Consider the following 27,602-nt stretch of genomic DNA (forward strand, 5'->3'; position numbering starts at 1 on the left):
CTCATGGTTTGAGGGATGGAATGACTTCTGGTGCATAAGTGAAAAGAATAAAATCAGAAACCTTTTTATTTGACATTCTGATATTTGACGTTGTCCTTTGTATTAAGAGAATAAATGACGGGTGGATAAGTTGACCTAAAAGCGCATGGCCAAAAAGGCTAATGTGAGTCCCACGCTCCCACCCACAACGTCACGCCACCAGACTGTCTCTTGTTGTGTTGCTATATTTAACATTTGCAGCGTGTAGCGCTGTTTTCTCACTAAACGGTGACATTTCACATGGAGCTTCTGCGTGCAGAGAGCCACTCCCTTCTCGATTCTAATATAAGGACCCAACTAGTTTAGAGAGCTTCAATTAGTGTAACTAAAGTGTTTGTGAATAACAGTGATAACAGAGGGAAGGTTTTTTCGCTTGTTTGCAATGCAAACCCGAAATGAGATTATGCAAGCACATATTGATGTGTTTGCTTACATATTTAATATACTGGATAAGCAATTCAAGCAAGCGTATCTCTAGAGCCCAGAAGCATAGGTACAATTACCCTTTCCTTGTCTCTTTCTATTGCTTCTTTTTGTTTTGCCATTCCCTGTCCCACACGGGGTTTCCGGTCAAAATAGAAAGGAATAGGACTTAATCCCCGTTTTACAGATGAGGTATCTGAGGCACAGAGAAGTTTAGTTCCCAAGGTCACACATACGAGTGGCGGAGTCGGGATTAGAACCCAGGTCCTCTGACTCCCAGGCCCATGCTCTTTCTACTAGGCCGTGCTGCTTCTCTAAATATGTCATGTCATGAATGAGATATGACATGTTTCACAATTTTAAAAAGCTGCAGTTAAAGTAAGTTAGATCACAAGCACATCATTATGCCTTTCCTTCATCAACAGTATTTCATCAATCTACAGCCCCTCTCACCTCCGCCATCACAATAGACACAAGCTCATACCTTTCTTATAACTCTTGTTCTTTTCTGGCTTCAAGTTAAACAAGCTGGCCTCTTGGTTTTCCTTTGACTCTGGTGTGAATTGTGATTTAAGATAGTTACTATGGAGAATTGAAATGACAGATATTAGATAGGAGCCTGGTACAACCAAAGAGCTTTCAGCACTATCTCTAGAAAAGATTGCCAGTGTGTGATGTTATGCTTTTTGAAGCCCAGGCAATTACACAGATGTGATGTTTCTCCCATGTTTCTTATAGCCTTTTTTTTTATTATCTGACAAAAAAATGTCACCGGGAATCATTCACTGTCACTTGGCAGCTTAGGGGTTGTTTGCATAAACGGATCCTCATGTAGTCTAAGTAGCTGTGGAAAAATTGATGCACGTTCTATTCACAAGGGAAGGATTTCATTAGCATGTGGGCTTGGTCACTGCTCAAATTCATTCATGAAATTTTTCACTTTTTTAGCTTATCACTCAGTCACCCAGAGATGTGTAGAAAGTATTTCTTGTGCTCTTTTTACCCAAAGATTTTGGTCACCACCCACCCCCAACCCCGAATATGAAAGGACCCCGTCTGTTTTGCGCACAGTAAGTGCTCAATAAAGACGCCTGAATGAGCGAGTGGTAGGAAGGCAGGTTATTTTGATAGTGATGGTATTTGTTAAGCACTGTTCTAAGCTGACCAGTTCCCTGTGAAAAGCAGCAAGGCCTAGTGGGAAGAAGAGAGGCCTGGGAGAGAAGGGACCTGTGTTCTAATTCATTTGGAGAGAAGGGACCTGTGTTCTAATTCATTTGCCTGCGGTGTGACCTTGGGCGAGTCATGTAACGTCTCTGGGTCTCAGTGTCCTAAATGGTCAAAGGGGGTTGCAATAGTTCTCAGGCACTATGTCTGAAATGAATATTTTGCATCTTTCCAAGCACTTAGTAAGTGTTTGGCATGAGTAAGCGCTTAACAAATATCACAATCATCATCTTTTACATGAGTCTCTCTGTATGGGCTTCAGCCACAAAATAGCTAATGAAAAGAAGTTTTTGTTGGGTTTTCCCTGAGTTTCTGGAAATGATTTTAAATGAGAAACTATCCCATTTCAGCCCCTTGGCCTGCTTCTCTGTCGCCCTTCCGAACATGTGCCTTCGCTGTCTACAGAAAGACCGGGGGGACGGAGCGACGTTTAGGATTTAAGATGCTGCCTCCTTCCATTGAAGGAGGGCGAAAACGAAGTTCCGGAAACCCCAGGTTCAGAAAGTAAAGTGGAAATGTGTTGACTAGAACTAACTCAGTATTGTATCTTAGTAATACCTTAGGCACTTGGGGAGGAATATTAATTAGAGGACCTTTCAGTGCACTGCAGGTGGGGGGGGTCCAGTGGGAATCCAGATCCCGGACCCGGGTTCTGATCCCTGCTCCACCACTTGCCTACTGTGTGACCTTGGGCAAGTCACCTCATCTGTAAAATGGGGATAAAGATTAAAACGGGGAGCCCCGGCTGGGACACGGACTGTGTCCAAATTGATTAGCTTATATCTTCCCCAGTACTCAAAACAGTGCCTGGCACATAGGAAGCGCTTAACAAATACCATATTTAAAAACAAAAAAAAAATCAAGAGAAAACCACAGTGATGGAGCAATACGGGAATGGTCCCTTAATAGTTTGATTGAATTACTGCTTTCTTCAAAACCTTCTTTATTCTCAGAATGCAACTTTAGTCACTGGGAGAATTGAGCTTAATGACTTTAGTTCTCTTTTTACTTGTAGACTGGCTATTTCCATTAACTATTAGTATGCTTCCAGTTTAAGGGTTTTAGAGAGGAGATACAGAGGTACAGATAAGTCCCTAACCATGCATAATACATTCATAGGCACAGAAATAAGGAAGGATGAATAGAATGTTCCTCTTTTATACAGATTTTATGTATTTTTTCTGTTCTAGGCAGTTTCTTTAATGAGAATGTGAACTGGGGGTAAGGCACAAAAGTTAGGGAGAGTTTATAACTTGAAATTTATGAATTCTGAATTTTGATCAGAATTTTGATTTTTTTTGTTTCAAATTCCAATTAAGGCTGGAGAATAAAATCTCCTGCTTCAAAGCACAGGCACATCAAAATAACTAACAAGGCAGTCTGGATGTCAGATAGTTCTTCAAAGCATCGAGTTCAGTAGGTTTGGAAGAAAAATTCAGAAGGCATAGGGGCAAAAAGGGGAAAATTGCTCAGTCAAATGTCCTGGAAAATTCCCACAGATTTACTTGATTCATTATTGAAAAAGAAATTTCTGAACATATACATAATCTCCAGTGACCAAAACCTAAAGGTTTTCTTTTCACCTTAACACTTCATAAGTCATATTCAGGGTACTTTGTGACTTGATTTTTTTTTCATTATTTGAGGGGAAGGAAAGAGGCTTTTTAATTCTATTACCTCATGGACAGGTATATTAGGAAATCTGCTAATTAATGATGATGGTATTAAGCACTTTCTATGTGCTGCTTCTAGAATAGATAAAATGGATTACTTAGTCATTGGTATTTATTGATCACTTGGTGCAAAGCACCGTACTAAATGCATGGGAAGCTTGGAGAAGCAGTATGGCATAGTGGATAGACCACAGACCTGGGAGTCAGAAGGTCATGGGTTCTTATCCTGACTCAGCCACTTGTCTGCTGTGTGACCTAGGGCAAGTCACTTCACTTCTCTGGGCCTCAGTTAACTCATCTGTTAAATAGGCATTGAGACTGGTAGCCCCAACTGGGACAGGGTCTGTGTCCAACTTGATTTGCTTGTATCCTCCCCAGCACTTAGTGAAGTCCTTAGCACAGTAAACTTGCCAAATACCACAATTATTACACTTATTATTATTGTTAACCCTCACTGTCGCTTCCCCACAAAGTGGACCCAAAGGTGCTGTGAATTTTGATATTGAATTAGACAACATTGACTATCTATGCTTTGATTGTATTTACATCTCCATATATAATAACTAATGAAATGTTAGAATCATTAAAAAATATTTATTTTGGACTATTGGCATACGGCAATGGCCTGACTATGGGAGGAAGCAAAATATCCACCATGCTTCTGGGAACTTACACTCTAATCCTTAGAGCGATGATGTCACCGCTCCTTGGGATGGAGAACTGAATAAAAATGGACAATGCATACGTTGAATAAGTAAAAGGATAAATAATTTACTTACATTGGTCTATTAAGTGCATGTTTATGGGAGTAATGGCAAGTTATAGGAGACATGTGGGTGTGAATGTAATATACAGAGATGTGTTTTATATTTTATATATACCCAAGAAGTAGAATCATGTTCTAATGGAGGAAAAAAAGCAAAATGATAGCTAAAACAAATCATGGCATGTTTTCTTTTATAAGTGTTGGAGGGCAGTGATTGTTAACACCAAATGACATAGCAAAGGTAATGTTATTGACTGGTGACTTTGGCAAGGCATTTGGGTCACGTTTATTTTGAACTGAGGCTGCACTCACCCTTCTGGAGATATATAGAGAAGTCCTAAATCTCTCCTTTAGTATGAAACAGATTCACTGGCAACCATTTGGTGAAAAAGTTGGTAGGACCCTGGGTTCAAATCCTCTGTGGTTTGGGCTTGGTCAGACTTTTGTTGACTTGAGACCTGAAAAAATGCAACCTTTGTTTTAATAATAATAATAATAAGAATGGTATCTGTTAAACGCTTATTATGTGGCACACACTGTTCTAAGTTCTGGTGTAGAAGGTAATCATGTTGTCTTACATGTTGTAATCATGGGGCTCACAGTCTTAATCCCCATATTAAAGATGAGGTAACTGAGGCACAGAGAAGTTAAGCGACTTGTCCAAAGTCACAAGACTGATAAGTGGCGGAACCGGAATTAGAACCCACCACTTCTGACTCCCAAGCCCGGGCTCTTTCCACTAAGCCATGCTGCTTCTCTGTCCTGGTTTTCAGTCAGTACTGTTTCAGACACATAGTAAATACATCAAAAAGCAGAAATGAGTCAGTGCAGACCGTTTTGGAGAAAAGTCTAGTTAGCGGAAAAGATGCAGCAATATTCAAGATGCTTTGGAACCAACTGAATGGGTTCTAGTGGAAATTTCAGGCTTTTGGAACCATATCATTTCAGGTTTTAAAGCAACTGGGTCAATGAAATGCGTATTCTGATAATTTAAGATGAAGCGAGTTTCTCCTCAGCTCAAGAAAAAAGCAGCTGGTATAAACACTGCACTCAAATTTCAGAGAAATTACAATATATTCTGAAATAGTCATTGTAGAAATACACCCAGTGCGTGAGAGCATTGTGCTGATTGCTGGAGTCACGGGAAAAGTCTTCATTGACTCCCTGAGATTGGATCGTGAGTCTGTTTCAATGTAAATTCTAAAATAGCTAAACACTTCCTGTTTTAATGATGCCAAAAATCTTTCTGGGTATATATTAGATCTGGGTAGATGGGGGAGTTTCTGGAGAGCTACTTTGTTCCCGAACTTGATCTTTTTGTGTGTATTTATGCATTTGTGCTGAGTTTGGTCCTTCAGTGTTTAAATCTGCTTTTCATGACTTTCTGTAAGGTCATCTTCTTTTCAGTTATGTATATGTGCAAATGATGCACATCTGAATTCATGCCAAACAGGGGTACTAAGAGGATAAAAGCAGTGGAAGGTAAAGATGTTATAAATATGACAGAGCCTTAGATGATCTGGCATATGATTCATAGTCCTTTATTCCACAAACTGGGCAGGGATTGTCTCTATCTGTTGCCGAATTGTACATTCCAAGCGCTTAGTACAGTGCTCTGCACATAGTAAGCGCTCAATAAATACTCTTGAATGAAACTTAGTACATGTAGAATCTGAATAGGTTGTGCAGAATCAATCAATCGATATTTATTGAGCACTTACTGTGGGCACAGCACTGTCCTGGGAGAGTACAAAGCGCTCGAGATTCAGACTTCTATTTGCTTTTAAGAAATAAAACGCAGATTTTACTTTTCCTTCAAAGGTCGCATAAATCAGACAATGTGTCATTCTGGAAATGTGAAAGTAGGCCTAATTATTTATTATTTATACTTTGTTCTTCTGTCTGAATGATAAGCAGTAAGCCAACTAGGGTTTTCTTTTCCTGCTATCTGTTTATTTTTATATTCTTTCAGGAGAAATAAAGTATGCAGACAGGGAATAAAGATTTATAGGTAAGAAGAGCTCCTCAGAAGTTACAAAAAGTAGTTAATGGCTTTCTCGGTGTTTTCTGGTGCAAAGGGGAACTTGAACCTCCCCTCTCTGAGTTCTGCTTACTTATTTTACCATTACCCTCTTAGTTCATTTGTAATGTGTTGTTCTTCATCCCATTCTTTGGTCTAAGAGTTCTGACAGGGATGAGTCTAATCTAAATATCCCGTATTTCCCTCGGCCAGTCCCACAGTGCTTTGCACACACCAAGTACTTAAAGAATATTATTACCGCTATATGAGTTGGCAGGAAGATTGAAAACAATAAGAAAGGAAGTTAAAAGGCCCTATTTCTTTAGGGAGGTAAAATTACCAGCCTAGATTTTTGATCTCCCCAAAAGAGGGCTTATTAGTCTGAGAGCATTTGGGGAGATCAAAAATTGGGTCTGGTAGGGTTACCTCCCTAAAGAAATGGGGACTCTCAACTTTCTTATTTTTTTCAATCTTCCTTCAAACTCGAATAGCTGTAATAATTTTCTCCAAGTCATATGTAAACAAGACAGACGGTGGCATGATTGTGTAGCCCTAAAGGTTTCCTGATTGTCATTTGTACCTTGAGTGTCACAGGGGTTGAAGAAGGGAGATGGGGGACGGTTGAAATGTTTCCTGACCTCAAATAGATGCGATGGGTATAAACAGTCCCTCACTGGGCTGGATCGCGACGTTTTCTTGGTCGATTCAGACAGCTTTCACATTGGGTAGGTGTTTCCAGTTTATGTTTTCCCGGAGCACATCTGGAGCAGAGGCACTATTTTCTTTGGAAATAGTCTCTCAATCAGTGGTACATTGAGCACTTAGAATGAGCAGAACATTATACCTAGCACCTGGGAGAGTACAATCCAACCGTTAGCCGCCACGCTCCCTGAGCACAACGGACTTTCAGTCTACACACGAGCTTACAGTCTAGAGTTACTCTCCTCGAAACATGCCCGGCTCATGCAGTCACAGCCGGTGAGCGTGGCAGCCACAGTCAAGTCCTGTCAACTTGCTAAATTAGGTAACAGATGTTGAAATCGCAGTCGTAAAGTTGGAAAGCACTTACACTTCAGGGTAACAACTGACAAGGTTCCCCAAGGGGGCTGTTCCAGCCCAACATCAGAAAGCTGTTTTTGTCTTGGAAATCCTCAATGCCGACTTTGAGAACGAGGGAGTAGGGAAGGTTGAAAAGGGATGTTTGCATTTGGTTTTCTTGGCAAATCTACCATGTCCACCGTGGAACAGACAGTAATTTCCTCTTTTGATTTAGCTTGGGTGAAGAGAATCTTCTGTGCAGCACAGAAATTTAGTCTGAGAAGGGGAGCTGCGGCCAGGGAGGAGAGGCGAAGTCGGTAGCTCACTGCCGGGAAAATCACTGTACACCTATTGTTGTGGGTTCTGTGCTGGCGGCCACTACCTCCTCCCTTTCCTGGATCAAAAATGAGAAAGTTCTGTCCTCAACAGTGATTATATTTCATTATATAATAAGAAATATTAATAGCATCGGTGAATTATCATTAATAATGTCGTCGACGATGATGATTGTGGTACCTGCTTCGTGCTTACTATATGCCAAGCACTGTAATAAGCGCTGAGGCAGATACAAGGTGATCAAGTCGCACCCAGTCCCTCTCCCACGTGGGCCCCACAGTCTAAGTAGGAGGGAGAACAAGCGTTGAATCCCTATTTTACAGACGAGGAAACTGAGGGCCGGAGATGTTAAGTGTCTTGCCCAAGGTCACCCAGCAGGCATGTGGCAGAGCCAGAATCAGAATTCTTTGACTCCCGGGCTGGGGATCTTTCCTCTAGGCGACACTGCTTCTCACTGCCCAACCCTGATTTCGACTCGGGATCGAAGACAACGGGCTTTTGATTCGCTAGAAACTTGATGTTGTAATTAGTTCGATAGTAATTTCGAAGCTATTTAAAGCTTGTCAGGACTGCATTTCTTCTGATGAAATTACACTAAATGTCAGCGAAGGGGAAACTTAACTTAATAAGTGAAATGGGTTCTGAGTTAAGCATATTTTGATCCCCACCAGAATCTTACCAGCTGCTCTAGCAACACATTATTTCTGGCGGTTGAGGAGACTATTTATCTTCCTCCAAAGATGACACCGAGCTTACCCTCTAAATCCAGAAGCAGCAGAGGTCACTGAAACTGTAATGTCAGGATCCACAAAGTCAAGACACAGGGAAACTTTGTCTTAAAATAAATGTGTCTTCACTTAGCATCCCCTGAAGCACTCTGTCCACAGAACAGGGACAGCTTGGGTCACTGAAGCTTATTTCTACAGAACAATATCTCTATGTTTCAAGTGTCCTGGCCCTGGAGGGCCCGAGATTTGAGTGTGAGAGCAGTTATTATTTATTCCCCGACACTGGTGATTCACGTGTAGCCTGTCTGTTAAACCTCCCAAGCATCTGTGGTTTGTGACAGGAATAATGATGATGATGGTATTTATTAATCTCGATAGGAGGGAGAACAGAGATTTAATCCCCATTTTACAGATGAGGAAACTGAAGCACCGAGAGACTGCGACTTGCCCAAGGTCACACAGCAGGCGAGTGGCAGAGCCAGGCCTAGAACCTCAGGCCTCCTGACTCGCAGACCCATTCTCTTTCACTATGCCTTGCTGGTGTGTGACTTGAATGTCTCTTTATCCCCAAGAAATAGATCTAGGACACCAAGTGCATATTTAACTTCTGTCCAGCGGGCCTACATTTGAACCTGCCATGCTTTTGAATAGTTCCACTGGAAGATGGATAACATTTCTAAAATCAGATATTAGGAACAATAGGAGTATTCCAATGACTAGTTTTAGACTGACCTTTTCATTTTCTGGTATTTTGCTCTATGGGCTTCAGAAGAAAGGGCCATGATGATCCAATGGATGCACTAAAATCCCCTAGACTGTCAGGTCCTTGAGGCAGGGACTCTCTCTACCAACTCTACTGTACTCTTCCAAGTGCTTAATGTAGGCCTGCACACAGAAAGGGCTCAGGAAATATCACTGATTTTTTTTGTAACGTTTGTTAAGCACTCACTATGTATTAAACACTCTGTCAAGCGCTAGGTTAGGTACACGTTAATTAGGTTGGGCACTGATTGATCTAGAACCCTGGTCATCTGATACAAGACCATTTTGTAATCTCTTTCGCAGTTACTTGTTTATGAATGAAGACTGCTTCTTCTTCATACCATGCAATTCCAGGTATCCCTGAACCTGAGGAGACTCAGCAAGTGTTTCTCAAATGATGAGGAAAACATTTATGTCCAGTTAGTCACTGTCATATAAAAGCTGGCAAAATGGGATTACAGAATGTTTTACGTCAAACTGTATTCTCTGTTGGTGTGGTTTACCTTTGATTTTAAAAGAAGGCCTTTTTAAAAAAAAAAACAAAAACATTTTGTGAAGAATCTTCACATTGAACATTCTGCAATCAATCAGTTCAATGTGACAGAAAATCCCTAATGCCCATATTACTTTGATCAACGATTAAACCAATTATGCTGCACGTGATTTAGAAGAAAGTGCACTTGCATTAAAAGCAGATACAGTCATTTATGCTGAACAGGGTAGCTCTGCTCTTAAAGAATCAGTGTCGTGATGGCTTAGTAGATAAGAACCATTAGAGCTTAATGCATAGTGCACGGTCCTGAGAGTCAGAAGGACCTGGGTTCTAATTCCACACATGTCTGCTGTGTGACCTTGGGCAAGTCGCTTAAGATATCTGTGCCTTAGTTAACCTCATCTGGAAAATGGGGATTAAGAGTGTGAGCCCCATGTGGGAGAGGGACTGTGTCCAACCTGATTAATTTGTATCTACCCCAGTGTTTAAAACAGTGCTTGGCACATAGTAAGTGCTTAACAATTACCATATTTATTATGTGACAGTAACCCTGGATTCAGTGGAAGTTAATGGTTTTGAAGATACTGTTAGCCTGACAATTGCAATGCAAATTCCTACAGGATTGTTTTATCTATCATTAGGAGAACGATTTTCACCCTTGACATTCACTGCTATTGAACTGCATCGAATACTGCAAAAATACCATAGGAGGACCCTGAGTTTAGGAATAAAATGAAACTCTGCCTTATAGCAGCTGGTAGTAACAGTGTCTATTAATTGTATGCTGTGTCCGGAGCACTGTGCTTAACGTTGAGAAAGAATATACAGGTGGGCTTAGACAAGGAGCCCGTCTCCTGGGGGGCTTGCAGTATATGATTAGAGGTCTGACTAGATCCATTTGGTAAGAAATTTTTAAAATTCAGCACGGGTGTTTATTCACTCAGGGTGACCAAGGATTTGACCTTAACAAAAGCTTTTAGAAAATCTTATTTCCAAAAGCATATTTAAATGTCAATACTGGTCAGAAGGCCCCGGGCAGTGCCTGGGAGGTCCACAAGTGATTAATGGCCCCATTTGGGCCCTTGCTCTCCAGGTGGCCGATAAGCAGAGGGAAGGCGAAGGAGGCCAGCATCTTGCCTGAACTGTGTCTGGAAATTTGCTCTTCCTGCCTCTGCAGAGAGTAAGTGCCTTGAGCTTGGGGCACACCGACTCCTCCCCTGCATCCCTCAAATTTAATTCAATAGCGACGAATGTATTAGAGAGCAGTTTCACTCAATATTTCACGGGCAGGTTGAGTAATGCAAAAGCAATACATTTTTGCGGAGGTGAGGCTGCAGTCTTAACTATAAATGTGGGATTCGATCCTTTTTCTATCATGCACATGTTGTAAATTATATAGCATAGGGTAATGTTTGCAGCCTAAGAAAATACTGAGTGTCAAAAATGGAATTTTAGTGTTCTGTGCTTGTCTTTTGGCTCTACAGACTCTCTTCATGTTTCCGAACTTTGTAATGGACAGGAGTAGCTTGGTACTCTAGTCTTCATCCTTGTTGGTTTATTTTCAGAATGGAATCTTGACACAAGTTTAATTTCATACTTAAAACTCAGCAGGTTGTCATCTTTGAATCTTTCTACTGTATAATTTGGCCCCCTAGTCTGGATATTAGTCATGAAGTGATAGATACCAGAACTGGAAGAGACCACCCGAGATTAGCCAGCCTAGCCCACTGTCTCCTTTTTCCTTAGAGATATCCAGGAATGGAGATACCCCAATTCATCTTCGTATCTTGGTCGAACAGCCAGCCGCCCTTGTGGCGGCTTTTCAGTCCTGACTGGAAATTCTCGGGTCCTGGTACGGCTGAGCGGCCAGCTCATTTGTCCAACTTTACGTCTCCCCCAATTAGAGTGTAAGTAGAAAACGTGTCTTGGGCGTCTACGATGCTTTCCCACGTGCTTAATTTAGTACAGCACTCTGCCCTCGGCAGGGACTTAGATCCTTACGCTGTGTCCGCCTCCCCTATCTCGATTTTTTTTAAAGTCAGTCTCCTCCAATTTCATTCATTCAGTTCGATCAATTGTATTTTATTGATTATTTACTATGTGCAGGGCACTGTACTAAGCGCTTGGGAGAGTGCAATACAAAAACAAACAGGCATAATCCCTGCCCACAATGATTTTACGGTCTAGAGAGGACAGGGATTGTGCCTAACAACTTCATATACTGTACTCTCCCAGACAATTAATACAGTACTTTGCACACGGTAAATATTGTAAGTACCTAGTACTACTAGGACGGAAAAGAGCTGTGGGGGGTAACTGCTGTGAAATGGGCACCATGATAAATGGTGTTCAGTTATTCTTTAAGATAATCCCTTAGCGCTATTCCTTTAGATGGGGATTGGGCAGACCAAATGTCTTTTTTTGTTTAAAGAAGCCTTCTCTGTGTTTTAGACAAATATAAACTTATAGTTCTATGCATAGTTATACTTAGTCGTCCATGGCTTCCAATGTGCTATACTGATTTCCACCAAGACCAGTCTCTGCGATTCTGTCTTCCAGGAGCTGGTGATGATGGAACCGTCTTACAAGTTGGAGGTAAACACAGGATTTACAGCTCTAAAGAAGGTAAGCCACTGTAAGTCGACTAGAGACCTCCAGTTTAGTTTGAAATTTGCTGGCACCCAATTTGGTTTCCGGAGGGCTTGATAGCCTCCCCTACGTCTTTATCAGTCTACAGTAGGCTGTGGCTAGGTGCTATAGTTCACTTACATCAGCTCTGTGTCACTAAAAGACAGCCTTGGTTGTGTGTAGGGACTTACAAGGCGTAGGGACACCAGGCTGATTTAAAATCCCTTAGCTGAGTCTGGAAAGCAGATCAATAATTCCCGACCAAGTCTTCTTTTGTATGACTGTGAATTTGGAATCCAGCCATCAACTTCTGACTGATCAGTCGTTCAATCAACTGTGTTTATTGAGCTCTTCCCTAGTGCTAAGCACTTGGGAGAGTACAATCTAAAAGAGGGGGTAGACGCATTCCCTGCCCACAATGAGTTTACAGTCTAGAGGGATAGACATTAATATAAATAAATTACAGATGGGTAATATATTGATGCGATCGTATTTATTGAGTGCTTACCGTTTGCAGAGCACTGTACTGAGTGCCTGGGAGAGTCCAATGTAACAATGTAATAGACACATTCCCTGTCCACAATAAGCTTACAGTCTAGAGGACATAAGTGCTGTGGGGCTGAAGGAGGGGTGCAAATGTAGCACAGAAGAGAGGGGGAGAACAGGAAACAAGGTTCGGGTGCTTTTTAGCTGCTGAGCTGAATTTCTCAGATGAGCCAAATCCTATTCTGACAGGAGATTCCACTTTCCTAGGGGCAACGCTAGCCATGGCCGTGGAGAGTAGATTGAACAAGCCCTCTGCAAGCAATAAGTATTCAGTACATACGATCGATTGACCAAGACAGGGCCAGGTGTATACGATCGTGCTTTCCTCCACTGGTGAAGACAGGGCCCCCTCCACAGGTTTCAGACTGGCCAGAACACAAGTCTGCTGCAAGTGTTAATGCTTCAAAAACATGAAACTCATTTATGCACCCAGACCCAGCCTCATCACCTCTGAATATGAAAGTGCTAAGAGTAGCGTCACTTGAGTATTGGCAATTACTCGGAGAAGATGTGTTTCCTAGGAGAGACCTGAAGATTTCCTCAAGACAATTTGAGTTGAGCAGATGCCCGAACAGGACCTTCTCTTCTAAATGTAGTCAGGTACACCATCACACAGGGAGCTTCATGACTCTAGTAATAATATGGCATTAATTAAAGTGCTGATTCTGTGGTAAGCACTGAGGTAGGTACAATATAATCAGAATGAACGCAGTCTCCGTCCCACATGGGGCTCAAATCTAGGAGGGAGGGTGAGCAGGTATTTTATCCCCATTTTGCAAATGAGGCCCAGAGAGGTTAAGCAATTCGCCCAAGTCACACAGCACATGACAGTGGCAGGGCTGGATGAGAATTCTGTTTTGGTGACTTCAGTAACTAATAGCATGTAAGTCAATTCTTCACTTTTTGGCTTTAACTATTTTTAATGATGGAAGATCTGGTGAGATCCCTGAAGTGCATCTTGAGAGTATATGGAAATCCTCTTGAAATGCACGGTATAGGACCAAAGGAAAAAAACAGTGGGGTACGACTGCAAACTGTTCTGCCTTTAAACATGTAGTAACGGTATTAAACACATTTTCACTATGTGTTTCATTATGTGGGATTTTCACATAAAATAAGTCTAGCTTACTACCTACCTCCCTATCATGTTCTAAAATTTTAAAGGTCCAGAGGGAAAATGCCATGATATTATTACTAATCACTCATTTGCTAAAGTAATTAACAGCTACATTTCTTATCACTTCAGCTTCATTAACTCCTAAAATAAAATACAAAAGTAATAAATGTTTCATATAAGCACCACTATCCACCCCTCAGTGTATTACTATTTGCATCCTCTGCCTCTGGAATGTTTTCCCAGAGCTATGCCCATTATCTGTATTTACTAGGTGTGCTCTATTTCACTTAAACATAGTTTACAACTCTATTGTTCTGTTACTTGGCATACAACTTTGAACCAATCAGTGAGCTAAAAAGGTGATTTTTCTTTGACATTATTGGGAATTTTGTATTCAGGAGAGCAAACCATGACAAACTCTCTTACCAGGTACTGGAACCGGGCTTCATTTTCAGGTGATTGAAATCTGGAAATTGATCTCAAAGCAAATGGCATAAGGGCTATGTACCCATATTCATCTTTGCCCAGTAGAAATACAGGCGGAAATACCATCAACATATCTGTCAGCTTTATGTTTAATTCAACCCAGGCCTGATAATAGAATAACATCCTGTAAAGCTTTTATTAAAATTTCCTTGCTGGAAGTCCCACGGCAACCAATGTCATTACAGTCGGTGCCAGGATGTGAATGAAAACTATGGAACATTTGAGCCACACGCACATTTGAAACAAATTCAGATTGACATGAGATTTAGTAAATTCAAATTTTTAACCTTTCACTGTAGTCTGATTAATCACTCTCTGCCTTCAATTTTCAGCCCCCGCTTACTCATTACCAAGACCTTGGGGGACACGAGAGAAGACATCACGAGATGGAGCCAGCTCTGGACTTCAGGTAACAGAATTCAAGTTTTTCGTGGAGCAGTGTTCATCAAGACCAAAACCCCCAGGTTCTAGGCAGACTTGATGGTTGATATTCATTCTCCTAATTGTTCCTCCCCGCCCCACCTCATTCGTGAAATTTCCACACACAAACGGAAAGATCTGAACAAATAACTGTCATCCGCCCACCAATCCCCCACTCCCCAAAAGAAAAAAAGGTACCTGAGTAACTCGTGACTGAGGCAGTATCTTTATTGGCCCATGGCTCCCTGAAGCCAATGGACCATGCCATCCATCTGTTTCTAGTAAACTCTCCCAAGCGCTTAGGTCAGTGGGTTGCACATGCTTAATAAGAGAACTTTTAAGGAAGGATTCTGTAGATGTATCAGTGGTCCTGGAGTCCCATCATTTCAACCAAACACTAGCCAGTGAATAGAGTACAGATTGCTTATTAGATTTAATTTATGTACACACACATTGCATGATCACATAAAATTCTATAATTACCTATTCTTGCCATTTCATGCCTCTGACAATATTCATGTTAGTTTTTTATGTTAAACCATGCTATTGAGATCGCTTGCCTTCTAAGGGCTGGGACGGCATGCCCTAATGCACAGAACACGGGCCCGTGTCGGAGGATTTGGGTTCTGATCGCAGCTCCGCCACTTGTCTGCTGTGTGACCTTGGGCAAGCCACTTTGCTTCCTCTAGGCTTCAGTTCCCTCATCTGCAAAAAGGGGGTTCAACAGCTGTTCCATGAGCCTCTGGTGGGATCTGGTATCTTGCATCTACCCTGGAGCCGTAGTACGGTGCTTAACACATAGTAAGCCCTTAACAAATACCACAGTTAATATCACCAGCTCAGTGGCCTGCAGCTAAATCGATGCTATTTGCCGATAATGCGTTGACTAGAAATAAATCTCGACCCATCTCCTGAGGATGAAGTTTTCCTCATTTGTAGATTTACTGGTCATTTTAGTCTCCAAAGATTTTCTCCCATTAAATCAATCAATCTCCCTGAGTTAGACAGGAGATTTTCCCAGGCAATTTTAAATTATATATAATAAATTAATAATATATTAATGTCTGTCTCCTTTTCTAGGCTCTAAGCTCATTATGGGAACATGTCCCCTAATTCTGTTGTGTTATACTCTCCCAAGCGATTAGTTCAGTGCTCTGCACCTAATTAGCGCTCAATAAATACCATTGATTGATTGATACAATCAGAAGGAAGCACTCACCTCAGTCTTCTGGGGAGAGCCTGGAGGTGGAACGAGTTCACTGTCTACCGGCTGGTCTACCCAGCTCTGAAATACAAATGATAATAATTGCGGTCATCTTTAAGAGCTTACTAAATGCCAAGCATATCAGGTGGGACATTGCTCTTTGCTTTAGAGAAGGAGAAAGGTATTGAGGATTGTATAGCACAACTGTGCGTGAAAGCCTTTCTTCCAAACAGCACCATCCAGAAGCAATAGTAATGGTCCTTATTGAGAACCTGAATGCAAAATGCACTGTCCTAAGCGCTTGGGAGAGTACAATACAACAACAGACAAATACATTCCCTGCCCACAGTCCAAGTACACGATCCCTGGTGCGAACATTTCTAGTCCAATTTGATTTTCTAGGTCGTTAAACTAAGCCTCTTCCCCTCCCACCCCTCTTGTTTTTTTTTATTTCCTGTTCTCTGGGTGTGTTGTAAATCTAATGTTCTGCGATGAATGTTTAAAGATGAAATTAGGTGGAGTTCTCATGATACACCAACCGCATTGATTTTTTTGGGGGGGGAGGGAATAATATTCATGAAAAAGCTGCCTAGCTTCTCATAGATCATTTAATACTCAATGAAATTGTCTTATGAATGTTAATGTTCTGTTTTAAGGGCATTAGGTATGTCTCTCAGAAAACAATTTCTAAGATTTCCCATGTAGACAAATCAAAATGTGGTGATAGTGTTTCAGCTCATGCCAGGTAAGTAGAAAAGGATATAAAAATGTAAAAACTCCAATAATTTAATAGAAGTGCTTAAAATTATTTTCAAATCCTCAGGATGAAATATATGGGCATATTTTCATTTAGAAAGAAGGTAGTAGAATAAATGTCCTTTAGTAATCCAATAATTACTCTTTCAGGCCCTTTTTTTCCATAACGTTAGGCCTGTATATGGGTAGGGTGCTGAATTTAGTTACGGTAGTCATAATTATCATCTTTCTTGAAAATCGTTTTAAAAGCACTTCGAGCTCACACAGTAGTTTTATTCACAACTAGAAAAATAGTTTGCGGCTCTTCCCATACCATATCACAAAAATGATGGATTTTGTAATGGTATTTGTTAAGAAATCACTCCGTGCCAAGCACTGTACTGAACGATGGGGTAGATGTAAGTACTCAGGTCTATGTAGGTGGGAGTAGGATTTAATCCCCATTTTACAGGTGAAGTTGAGGCCCAGCGGAGCTAAGCGGATTGTCCAAGTTCACACAGCAGAGGAGTGATGGATCCAGATTAGAACTCAGGCCCTCTAACTCCCTTGCCCGTGTTTTTTATACAAGGCCATGCTGTTTCCTAATCCAAGCAACCCTAGGTCAAACAGTATTGCAAGTCTTATATGTTCACTTTCATTAGAATTTTACCTTCTCTCACCGTTTTCTTGAACTCCAACATGATTACTCTTTGGTCTGGGGGTTCTTTAGACTTGGGTGATTATATCCATCAACCACTGGTATTTACTGTGTGCTTACTACGTGCAAAGCACCGTACTAAGTGCTTGGATGAGGACAAAAAAACAGAATGAACAGATACGTTCCCTATCCATAGTGAGTTTACAGTCTAGATGTGCACTGAAAAATGCTTTGAAGATGGAGAGAGGGATTGTTTGGCATATATGGAGGGGGAGGGAGTTCCAGGCTAAGGGGAGGATGTGAGAAAGGAGATGGTGGTGAGTAAACTGGAGCTAGAGGAGCTGAATGTGCAGGTTGGGCTGTAGTAGGAGGTCGCTGAGGTGAAGTAGGGTGGGTGAGCTGATTGACTGCTTTAAAGCCACTAGTGAGGAGGAGTTTCTATTGGATGTGGAGGGGCAGCAACTGGAGGTTCTTGAGCAGTGGCAAAACATAGATTGAACATTTTTGTTGATAAATGATCTATACAGGGGAGTGAACTAAGGACTGGAGTGGGAAGAGACAGGAGCCCAGGAGGAGGAAGATGCAGTAATAATCATCATTTTGGTATTTGTTAAGCTCTTACTATGTGCCAGGTACTGTACTAAGCACTGGGGTGGATACAAGCAAATCAGGTTGGACACAGTCTGTCCCACGTGGGGCTCACAGTCTCAATCCACATTTTATGGATGAGGTAACTGAGAGGCACAGAGAAGAGAAGGCCAAGACCACACAGCAGAAAAATGGCTGAGCTGGGATTAGAATCCATGACTTTCTGACTCCCAGGCCTGTGCTCTATCCACTATACAGGATAGGATAAGTGCTTGGATCAGCATGATAGTTTTGATGGAGAGGGAAAGGGCGGATTTTATGGTATTTATTAAGTGCTTACAATGTGCCAGGCACTACAGGTTGGACACAGTCCCTTTCCCACAGTCTTAATCCCAATTTTACAGATGAGGGAATGGATATCATAATATATCACTGACCACTTGAGTTGGCCTCTGGAGATTCTTCAGTCAATAGCTATGAAAATGTGAAACTGAAGCCCACAAATCTGGATAACTGAATATCCCGTTTAATTTACTCTACCAGATAAAGTGTCCTCCGAACAAGTAGGATGCAATAGATGGGAAGATTTTTCTACGATCAGTCGTAGTTATTGAGGAGATATTGTTCGCAGAGCACCGTACTGAACACTCGGGAAAGAGAGTACAATAGTTAGAGGGCAAGAGATGTGTATGAATGGCAATCTCTTCCACACAAGCCATCAGGAAAAAAGGTTTTCATGTGCGATATCACTTCTACGGACAATGTCTGGGGTAATTTTCTTTCTTGTTTTCTTCACAAAGATGTGAGACTTGAAATTTTGCTTTTCAAATGAGAGCCTAGCCACTCAATCGATCAGTGATATTCCCTGAGCATTTACTACGTGCAGAACACTTTACTAGCTGCTTGGGAGATTACGATGCAACAGAATTAGCAGACACGTCCCCAAGAATTCAAATGCAAGAGCTAAAGCAATGGCCAATGAAGGGTGACAGGTAAGATCCAAACACAACCTCGTTTGGGAAATGGAACACAGATTCCCTTTTTACAGTAAGTTCCAGTTAATGCATGAAAGGACAAATATTTGTCTTGAAAAATACCGCTTTCTCAACTCAACCTTTTCCCGAACAAATTGCATCTCCCATTCAATGGCAAGACAGACCACTTGGAAATATGTCACAAATGATTTTTCGAAGGCATTCCGAAGTGCGGCTTTTAAACGATTGAGACGGTGGCGATGGCTGTGTCCAGATGAAAAGAACCGGTTACTGCCATGCGTGAGTGGGTGGGATTTAGTATCGAAGACAAGTAACAGTCAAAATGTTGGCTTTTATCAGACTGTACTTCCTGGGACTTGAAACTGCTTGTTTTATAAATAGCTCCGGACTGAGCACCGGCAGACTTCTTATTTTAAGAGACTGAAGGGAAGAGTCCAGTGTTCAAAGGCAAAACTGAAGCTGACAATTTCAGGTGCGTACAATGGCTCTCACCCTCCTACTCCCACGGCCCCTTGCCTGCTGTGGACACTGAGAGCCACCGCTCGGTTGCATCCTCGGCTCTCCTTTACTGATTCGAAAGGAGTCTCCTCTAGACTGTGACTTCCTCGTGGGCAGGGAATGGGCCTGCTACCTTTACGGTAAGAAGCAGCGTTGCTTAGCGGATAGAGCACGGGCCTGAGAGTCAGAAAATCCTGGGCAGCCTGGCTCAGTGGAAAAGAGCCTGGGCTTCGGAGTCAGAGGCATGAGTACGACTCCCGGCTCTGCCGCTTGTCAGCTGTGTGACTGTGGGCAAGTCACTTCACTTCTCTGGGCCTCAGTTACCTCATCTGGAAAATGGGGATTAAAACTGTGAGCCCCACGTGGGACAACCTGATTACCCTGGATCTCCCCCAGTGCTTAGAACAGTGCTCTGCACATAGTAAGCGCTTAACAGATACCGACATTATTAAATCCCACCTCCGCCAATGTCTGCTGTGTGACTTTAGGCAAGTCGCTTCACTTCTGTGGGCCTCATCTGTAAAATGGGAATTAAGAAGGTGAGCCCCAGTGTGGGACAGAGATTTTGTTCGATCTGATTAACTTGTATCTACCACAATGCTTAGAACAGTGCTGGCACAGAGTCAACACTTAACAAGTACCGTAATTATGATTATTCTCTCCCAAGCAGTTAGGACAGGGCTTGGCACATGCTCAGTACATACAGTTGATCCTATTGCTAGGGCTGGGTGGTCTGAGGAATGTTCTTGTCTGTCCGTCTCCCCCGATTACACTGTAAGCCCATCAAAGGGCAGGGACTGTCTCTATCTGTTACCGATTGGTACATTCCAAGCGCTTAGTACAGTGCTCTGCACATAGTAAGCGCTCAATAAATACTATTGAATGAATGAGGAAATGAATTGTATTCTAAGTGTAAAAGGAGTTAAACAGATAGAGTTGACAACCTTTTCACACACACCGTGGAACAATGGTGTGGTATTTAAGCAATTACTGTGTGCTAAGTACTGTACTTGGGTAGATAGAGGATAATTAGATCAAACTTGCTATTCCTTTACCATGTGAGACTGACAACCTTGGAAGAGATAATATATTTAAATATGACCCCACTGAAAGTGGTTTCAAAATAATTTTGAGTGCTTTGATTCAAATCATCTTTTAGAAATAGTGTACAGAATTTTGAAACCATTTCCATATAGACTGAAAAATCATTCGGAAGAGTTGTGGCAAAAACACATAAACTTTTAAAATGCGCTTATTTCCCAAATGTTTCATCCTTTAGTCTGAGCGCCCATCATTGGGCAGGGATTGTCTCTCTCTGTTCCCGAATTGTACATCCCAAGTGCTTAGTACAGTGCTCTGCACATAGTAAGCGCTCAATAAATAAATACTATTGAACTGCACCTAGAAAGTCCTTATCGGCTGAGGCTCCAAGCAACGACTCCATGTCTTGTAACAAAACCAGGAATTTCTAGCCAAAGTATTTGATCCCAGTGATTTCTGGCATCAGGCACCATTTACAAGGCTGCACAGGTTGGCAGCTGTCTGCCTGCAAACCCTGACTGACAGTGACGCTGATGTGTGTGTTAAGCACTATACTAAGCACTGAGGTAGATAGAACACAATCAGATGAGACACATTCCCCGCCTCCCTTGGGCCTCCCAGCCTGAGGGACAGCAGGCATTTAATCCCTGTTTTACAGATAAAGAAACGGAGCCATACAGAAGTTAAATGACTTGCCCAAGGTCTCGCAGCAGACAAGTGGTCCAGTCGGAATTAGAACCCAGGGCTCTTGATTCCCAGCCCCAGGCTCTTTCCACTACACCATGCTACTTTTAATAATAATGTTGGTATTTGTTAAGCGCTTACTATGTGCCGAGCACTGTTCTAAGCGCTGGGGTAGACACAGGGGAATCAGGTTGTCCCACGTGGGGCTCACAGTCTTAATCCCCATTTTACATTTTACAGATGAGGTAACTGAGGCACTGAGAAGTGAAGTGACTTGCCCAAAGTCACACAGCTGACAAGTGGCTGAGCTGGGATTCGAACCCGTGACCTCTGACTCCAAAGCCCATGCTCTTTCCACTGAGCCACGCTGCTTCTGAAAATAACTTTTCATGAGTTCTTTGCTGCATTATGGCATTTGCCACTCACAGCGCCTCCTTTTTGCTCTTAGATAGCTTCCCCCAGTCACTCGGCCATATTTTATCGAGCACTTACCACGTGCAGGGCTTGGGAGAGCACAGTAGAAGAGAAGCAGCGTGGCTTAGTGGAAATAGCCCGGGCTTGGGAGTCAAAGGTCATGAGTTCGAATCCCAGATCTGCCACTTGTCAACTGTGTGTGGGCAAGTCACTTCACTTCTCTGTGCCTCAGTTCCCTCAGCTGTAAAATGGGGATTAACTGTGAGCCTCACGTGGGACAACCTGATGACCCTGTATCTACCCCAGCGCGTAGAACAGCGCTCTGCACATAGTAAGCGCTTAACAAATACCAACATTATTATTACAGTACAGTAGAGGTGGTAGACACAATCCCTTCCCTTAAGGAATTTACGGGCTACTGGGGGAGTTTTTCATTGCTATTAAACACTAGGCTGCCTGTCTCTGCTGCTCTCTCCCACTTGACCAATGTAACGCCTTGTTGAGTTGTTCCTAGTAAAGTGTGAAAGAACCTGCCGTTGGAGATGGGGAAGGAACAGCTGGTTCCCGAATTGTTTTCTACCACAGGGCTGCATGGGGTTATTACAAGACCCCGTCGTAAGCGCCATGATCGAAGGGGTGTAGTTTTAGACAGGAATAGCATCCCAGCTCTGCCACTTGTCAGCTGTGTGACTGTGGGCAAGTCACTTCTCTGGGCCTCAGTTCCCTCATCTGTAAAATGGGGATTAAGACGGTGAGCCTCCCGTGGGACAACCTGATTACCCTGTATCTACCCCGGCGCTTAGAACGGTGCTCTGCACATAGTAAGCGCTTAACAGATACCAACATTATTATTAATGAGAATAAAAGGATTGATTGCTTCCTATGGGTAGAGCATTGGTATACTAAGGTCACACAGCAAGAAATTGGAGGAGCCAGGATTAGAGCCTAGATCCTCTGATTCCCAGGCCCGTGCTCTATCCACTAGGCCACGCTGCCTCTCCTTTCTTTAACTAGCCTATCCTAGGCTTCTCTGATGCACCTGCAGATAAAGAATCAAACTATAGTTAGCCCAGTGGAATAAGCTCAGTTCTTATCTGAGTATCTCGGGATCTGGGCTGGCTTCAGTGCTCTAAGTTAACTGAGTTTTTACCGTTTGGTGAGACATCATCACCAATATCTAAAGGACATCCAGACCCAAGAATAATTAGGCTGGACTTGAAGAAAACAATATTGAGAGCAGGTAAAATTTCAGGAAAATTAAAGTATGAGCCTCACAACACTGTTTGGATTGGTTGAGAAGCAGCGTAGCCTAGGGGAGAGAGCACAGGCCTGGGAGTTAGAAGGCCTGGGTTCTAATCCCACCTCGGTCATCCGTCTGTCCTGTGACCTTGGACAAGTCGCGTAACTTCTCGGGGCCTCAGAGAAGTAAAATGGGGATTAAATCCTACTCCCTCCTACACAGGCTATGAGACAGCGACTGTGTCCATCCTGAATATTTTATATCTACCCCAGCGTTTGGTACAGTGCTTGTCACATAGTAAGTGCTTAACAAATATAAAAAAGAACGATCATTTTTGTGACAGAGTTAAGTATGGGAAGGTAGGCCATCTGCTTGGGTTATGCTGTCCTCTAGCCTGTAAGCTTCTGGTAGGCAGGGATCATGTCTACAAACTATATTGTATTTTAGTCTGCACACAGTAAGCGCTCAAGGAATGCCAGATTATTTTGTGTCTACTCCGGTGCTCAGTACAGTGCCTAGCACAATGTTACTGCTTAAATACAACTGTCATCATTACTATTACAAGACAAAGAGAGTGAAAGACACTGTATTCTCCTGGATATGATCCGAGGCTGAAGCTCCAAAGCCACTTACCAGGACAATTTCAGCCTGTCTTCACTTGGTGCTGAGCTTGGAGCGTTGAAAATTTACGGTCAAAGTCATCCCTTCTAAAAATCGCTCTAGCACCTACAAACACCTGCAAAAACACCACCCCCCTCCAAACCTCCCCCCACAAAACAAGTGTTTCAAAAGGCTTTCTTATTTATAGGAGTTTTTCATGTGCCCTTAAGATCTTATTTAGCCAGAAATAGTCTGAATATTGTCCACAGAATTTGCCGCATGTGCCTTAGGAAAAATACAATCTTGCCCACCGTCTTAATGGCATGGCATTTCTAGCGACGTTGGAAAACAATATCGCTTAGCCCAATTCCCATTCAGGCCAGGCAACTTTGAGGGAGAATGTTCTGCTGTAGATGCTATTTTATTTTTAATCAAAACAGTTAGAGAGTTGGAAAAAAGGGCCAATGCAGGGCACATAACACAAATCATTTCCAGTACTACAGACAAAAATCCCTTAGAGATGAAAAACATTATGGAACAGACTAGGAGATTTAGTGGTTTCTGCAATCTGACTCAAGTAGGAGGAACTTATATCCTGGCACCACACTGCAAGGAGTTCAGAACCACCGCTCTCCTGGCTCTGGCGGAAAGAGCGCGGGCCTGGGAGTCAGCCTGGGTTCTAATTCCTCCTCCTACACTTGCCCGCTGGGTGACTCGGACATGTCAATTAGCTTCTCTGCGCCTCAGTTGCCTTACCTGGAAAATGGGGATTTAATACCAGTTCTCCCTCCCGCTAAGCCTGGGAGCCCCATGGGCCTAATTATCTTGTACCAACCCCAGCACTGAAACACCACAGTTATTATTATCGATGATGGGAGTCCACCGAGGGGCATTTTTCCACCATCAGATATTTTTTAAATTAGCAAAACAGAGGCTTTATACAGATGCAGGCTCGAGCACCTTGGGGTTGTGGAGTGGTTACAGGAGGACATAAATTCAGAAGTCTCTACCGCTGAATTGTGTGGCAGGGCTTGTTACTGATCTGTTAGGGTGTTTCCATCCCTGGGATTACCACGTAGTCAGCGCTTAACAAATACCAGGATGAAGTGAAACTCCAAAGGTAAAACTCATCGTAATGGGAAAAGCCAACCAAGTTAGGAGTGGCAAAGTAGCAGTAATAATAATGATAATCACGGTTATTTGTGTAGAGCCTAGCGTGCGTCAAGACGGTGGAAAGAGCTAGGTTGTGGACACAGTCCCAGTCCTGCGTTCTTTCCCCCGGGCCATGCTGCTTAGTAAGATTCAAAACGAGAGAAATACACTATGATGATTTCAACAGTTGATTTTTCTTTTGAAATTCTAAAACTGTGCCTTTCCAGTTTGATGCACATTCAATTCCATCTGCAAGGAGCTGAAGCCCGGAGGCTCCGTAGGTGTAGCAGTGGAATCTTGCCCCTGGAAGCCTGAGCCAAGAACCTGAAATAGTATCAGAAGGAGTTTCCTCTAAGGGTAGTATGCCATCTCTCAGATCAAGAAGTTGGAATCCTAGCAAAAGCAGCAGCTCAGTCATCCTGAATCCCCGACCAGAGAAGTAGATGTGATAATGATAGTAAAGGTGTCCGTTAATCACTTTACTAGGTGCCGAGGACTGCGCTAACTGCTGGGGATAGATACAGTGCGATCAGACAACAGTCCCTGCCCAACTGGGGGTCCCAGTCCAAGGGGGGAAGAGAAGAGATGTTTAATTCCCATTTTACAGATTAGGAAACCGAGGTAAGCGACTTGCCCAAGGTCATCCAGAAGGCAAGTGGAGAAGCCAGGATTAGAACCCAAGTCTCCTGAGTCCCAGCCCTGTGTTTTTCCCATCGGGTCAGTCTAGACCGTAAGCTCACTGTGGGCAGGGAATGCGTAGGTTTATTGTTATATCACACTCTCCGAAGCGCTTAGTACAGTGCTCGGCAACAGTAAGCGCTCGAGAAATATAATTGAGTGGCTAGGTCTGGGAGGACTCTAGGGGTTTTTTCTAGGGTGGGTATATCCTAGGAGGGAGGAACATTGAGGTTAATAACCAACTCACTGATCAGCTAGAATTGTAAGGTTGGCGGCGTTCCTTAAGCCCTTATGATGTGTCAAGCACTGGAGAAGATAGCGGATAATCAGGTTAGACACAGTCCCCGTACCACATAATAATAATAATAATAATAACGTTAGTATTTGTTAAGCGCTTGCTATGTGCAGAGCACTGTTCTGAGCACAGGGGGAGATACAGGGTGATCGGGTTGTCCCACGTGAGGCTCACAGTCTTAATCCCCATTTTACAGATGAAATCACTGAGGCACAGAGAAGTGAAGTGACTTGCCCACAGTCACAGAGCTGACAAGTGGCAGATCCGGGATTCGAACCCACAACCTCCGACTCCCAAGCCCGGGCTCTTTCCACTGAGCCACGCTGCTTCTCTAAGGCAACGATATCTTCACTTTTTGGCTTCTACCTTAGGAGGCTGTGAACTTTGGCCCTTCTGCAGAGCATCCTGCCAAACTTCCAGGTCAGTGAGCAGCAACAGCTTGCCACTTCAGCCGCGGGCCGGTTAGCCTGCTTCCTGCCAAACCCTCCTTCTTCCTGCTCCCACTATTTGTAAATTATTTTTATAGGTCTCGTCCAATGTCACAAACATGTGATGTTTAATGTTTGATCACCCTTTCCACCAGATAGATAGCAATGAATTTGACACAGGCAATTTTGAGTTCCATCAATGCCTTCTGGAAAATTTAGCAGTCAGATCGGAATAACGGTTGTGGGCAGGCACAAATTTGAGCCAGTACTTTTGGTGAATGCAATTCCCAATTTGAAAAACTGCCACTTGCTTATAGCCTCAAACTAAATCCATGTTTAAACCCGCATATTTAATCCACATACTAAAACTTCATGTCACACCGTCAAACCACTGGTTAAACCTAGACTCCATAGAGCATGTTTTAAAATCTCACTCCATCATCAGAATAACCTTGGGAGCTATCGTCCTCATTTTGCAGTTGAGTTAATAGAAGAGCAGAGAGGGCAAGTGACTTCTCCAAGGTCACACAGCACGAGTGGCACTAGAACCTGGGTTTTCTGACTCCCGAATCAAATTTTTTTCCTCTAGCCCATGCAACTTTCAATCCAGATAATGTCCTTTATTTTTACCTTTAGACTGTAAGCTCCTTGATAGCTGGGCTCCTGTCTACCTACTCTATTGTACTGTTGTCTTCCAAGCGCTTAATATAATACTCTGGATGCAAATAAGCGCTCACTAAACACCTCTGATTGATTGAGAAATGCAAGAAGCTTTCACTACAGCGATCGTAATTACTATCAGTACAATCAGTAGTCCTCACACCGTCTGCCAACCCTGTTGAACTTTACTCTCCTAAGTGCATGGTACAGTGCTCTGCACACAGTGAGCACTCAATACATACCATCGATTGATTGATTAAACAGAGGAGCTGGCTAGCTCGCTCGAAGGAGAAATAGGCAGGCAATCCTGATTCCCACTGTATACTTTCTCAGTGGGCTTCCAACAGAGCTTAATACTAGTAATTTATCCCGCTACTTTAATCCAATTATTCACACGGACCTCAGTCATCCGGGTATTTAAATATAATAGCTTTTGTGGATATTAAGATGTAAGTCCATGCCACACAGCAATTTTCCCCTATGATAGGGGAAGTGTCAAGAGCTTCTCCACAGAAGGAGCACTGTTCTCCTCTTTTTGAGTCATGAATTAAATGCATGCAAACGAATCCCTCCGGGGACAGGAAAGACGACTGACCTATGTATTCTTTATGTATTCTATGAATTCCCACCTATGTATTCTTTTCCTATACTTAGTTCCAGTGCTCTTCACAGCGTAAGCGCTTAATAGATACTATTACTACTGCTTCAGGATCATTACAAGTAGTAACTGTACACCTGTTGGCAGAGCATTGTGGAATCATGTCGAGATAGATACACCATCTCCTCCCTCAAGAATCTTTCTTGGATGGAGGAAGAGGATGGTAGGCACAGGTATCATTTATTTACTGCTATCTACAGGTATGAGTAAAAAGCTAATGGAAAGGTGGTTCAGTGACTAAATCTAGGCCCTGGTGGAAAGAGCACAGGCCTGAGAATCAGCCCACCTGGGTTCTAACCCTGGTTCTGGCACTTGCCTGCTGTGTGAACTTAGGAAAGTCATTTAAGTTCTCTATGCCTCCGTTTCCTCATCTAA

At 42.8% G+C, this 27,602-nt stretch overlaps 3 long non-coding RNA genes across 3 annotated transcripts in view; 1 reads left to right on the forward strand and 2 right to left on the reverse strand.

Annotated features, from left to right (window-relative positions):
• LOC120638813 overlaps nt 1-14,748 on the forward strand; it is a 59,676-nt gene extending 44,928 nt beyond the window's left edge. Inside the window, exons 2-3 of the long non-coding RNA XR_005660782.1 lie at nt 12,062-12,127; nt 14,612-14,748. This is a non-coding gene — a long non-coding RNA (uncharacterized LOC120638813). The remainder of the gene's footprint in view (nt 1-12,061; nt 12,128-14,611) is intronic.
• On the reverse strand, nt 953-7,564 carry LOC114816364. The gene is made up of 3 exons (XR_003764131.2): nt 6,784-7,564; nt 4,438-4,583; nt 953-1,044 (listed from the first exon to the last, which is right to left on the reverse strand). It is a non-coding gene; the product is annotated as an uncharacterized LOC114816364 (long non-coding RNA).
• Nucleotides 14,749-14,909: 161 nt separating the features above from the next.
• The window catches only part of LOC103168407, a 114,825-nt gene continuing 102,132 nt past the window's right edge, over nt 14,910-27,602 (reverse strand). Inside the window, exons 4-5 of the long non-coding RNA XR_485421.2 lie at nt 15,919-15,984; nt 14,910-15,096 (exon numbers count right to left, since the gene is read on the reverse strand). This is a non-coding gene — a long non-coding RNA (uncharacterized LOC103168407). The remainder of the gene's footprint in view (nt 15,097-15,918; nt 15,985-27,602) is intronic.

This window comes from Ornithorhynchus anatinus, chromosome 14 (genome assembly GCF_004115215.2).
Source record: "Ornithorhynchus anatinus isolate Pmale09 chromosome 14, mOrnAna1.pri.v4, whole genome shotgun sequence".
NCBI classification, from domain to species: Eukaryota; Metazoa; Chordata; class Mammalia; order Monotremata; family Ornithorhynchidae; genus Ornithorhynchus; species Ornithorhynchus anatinus.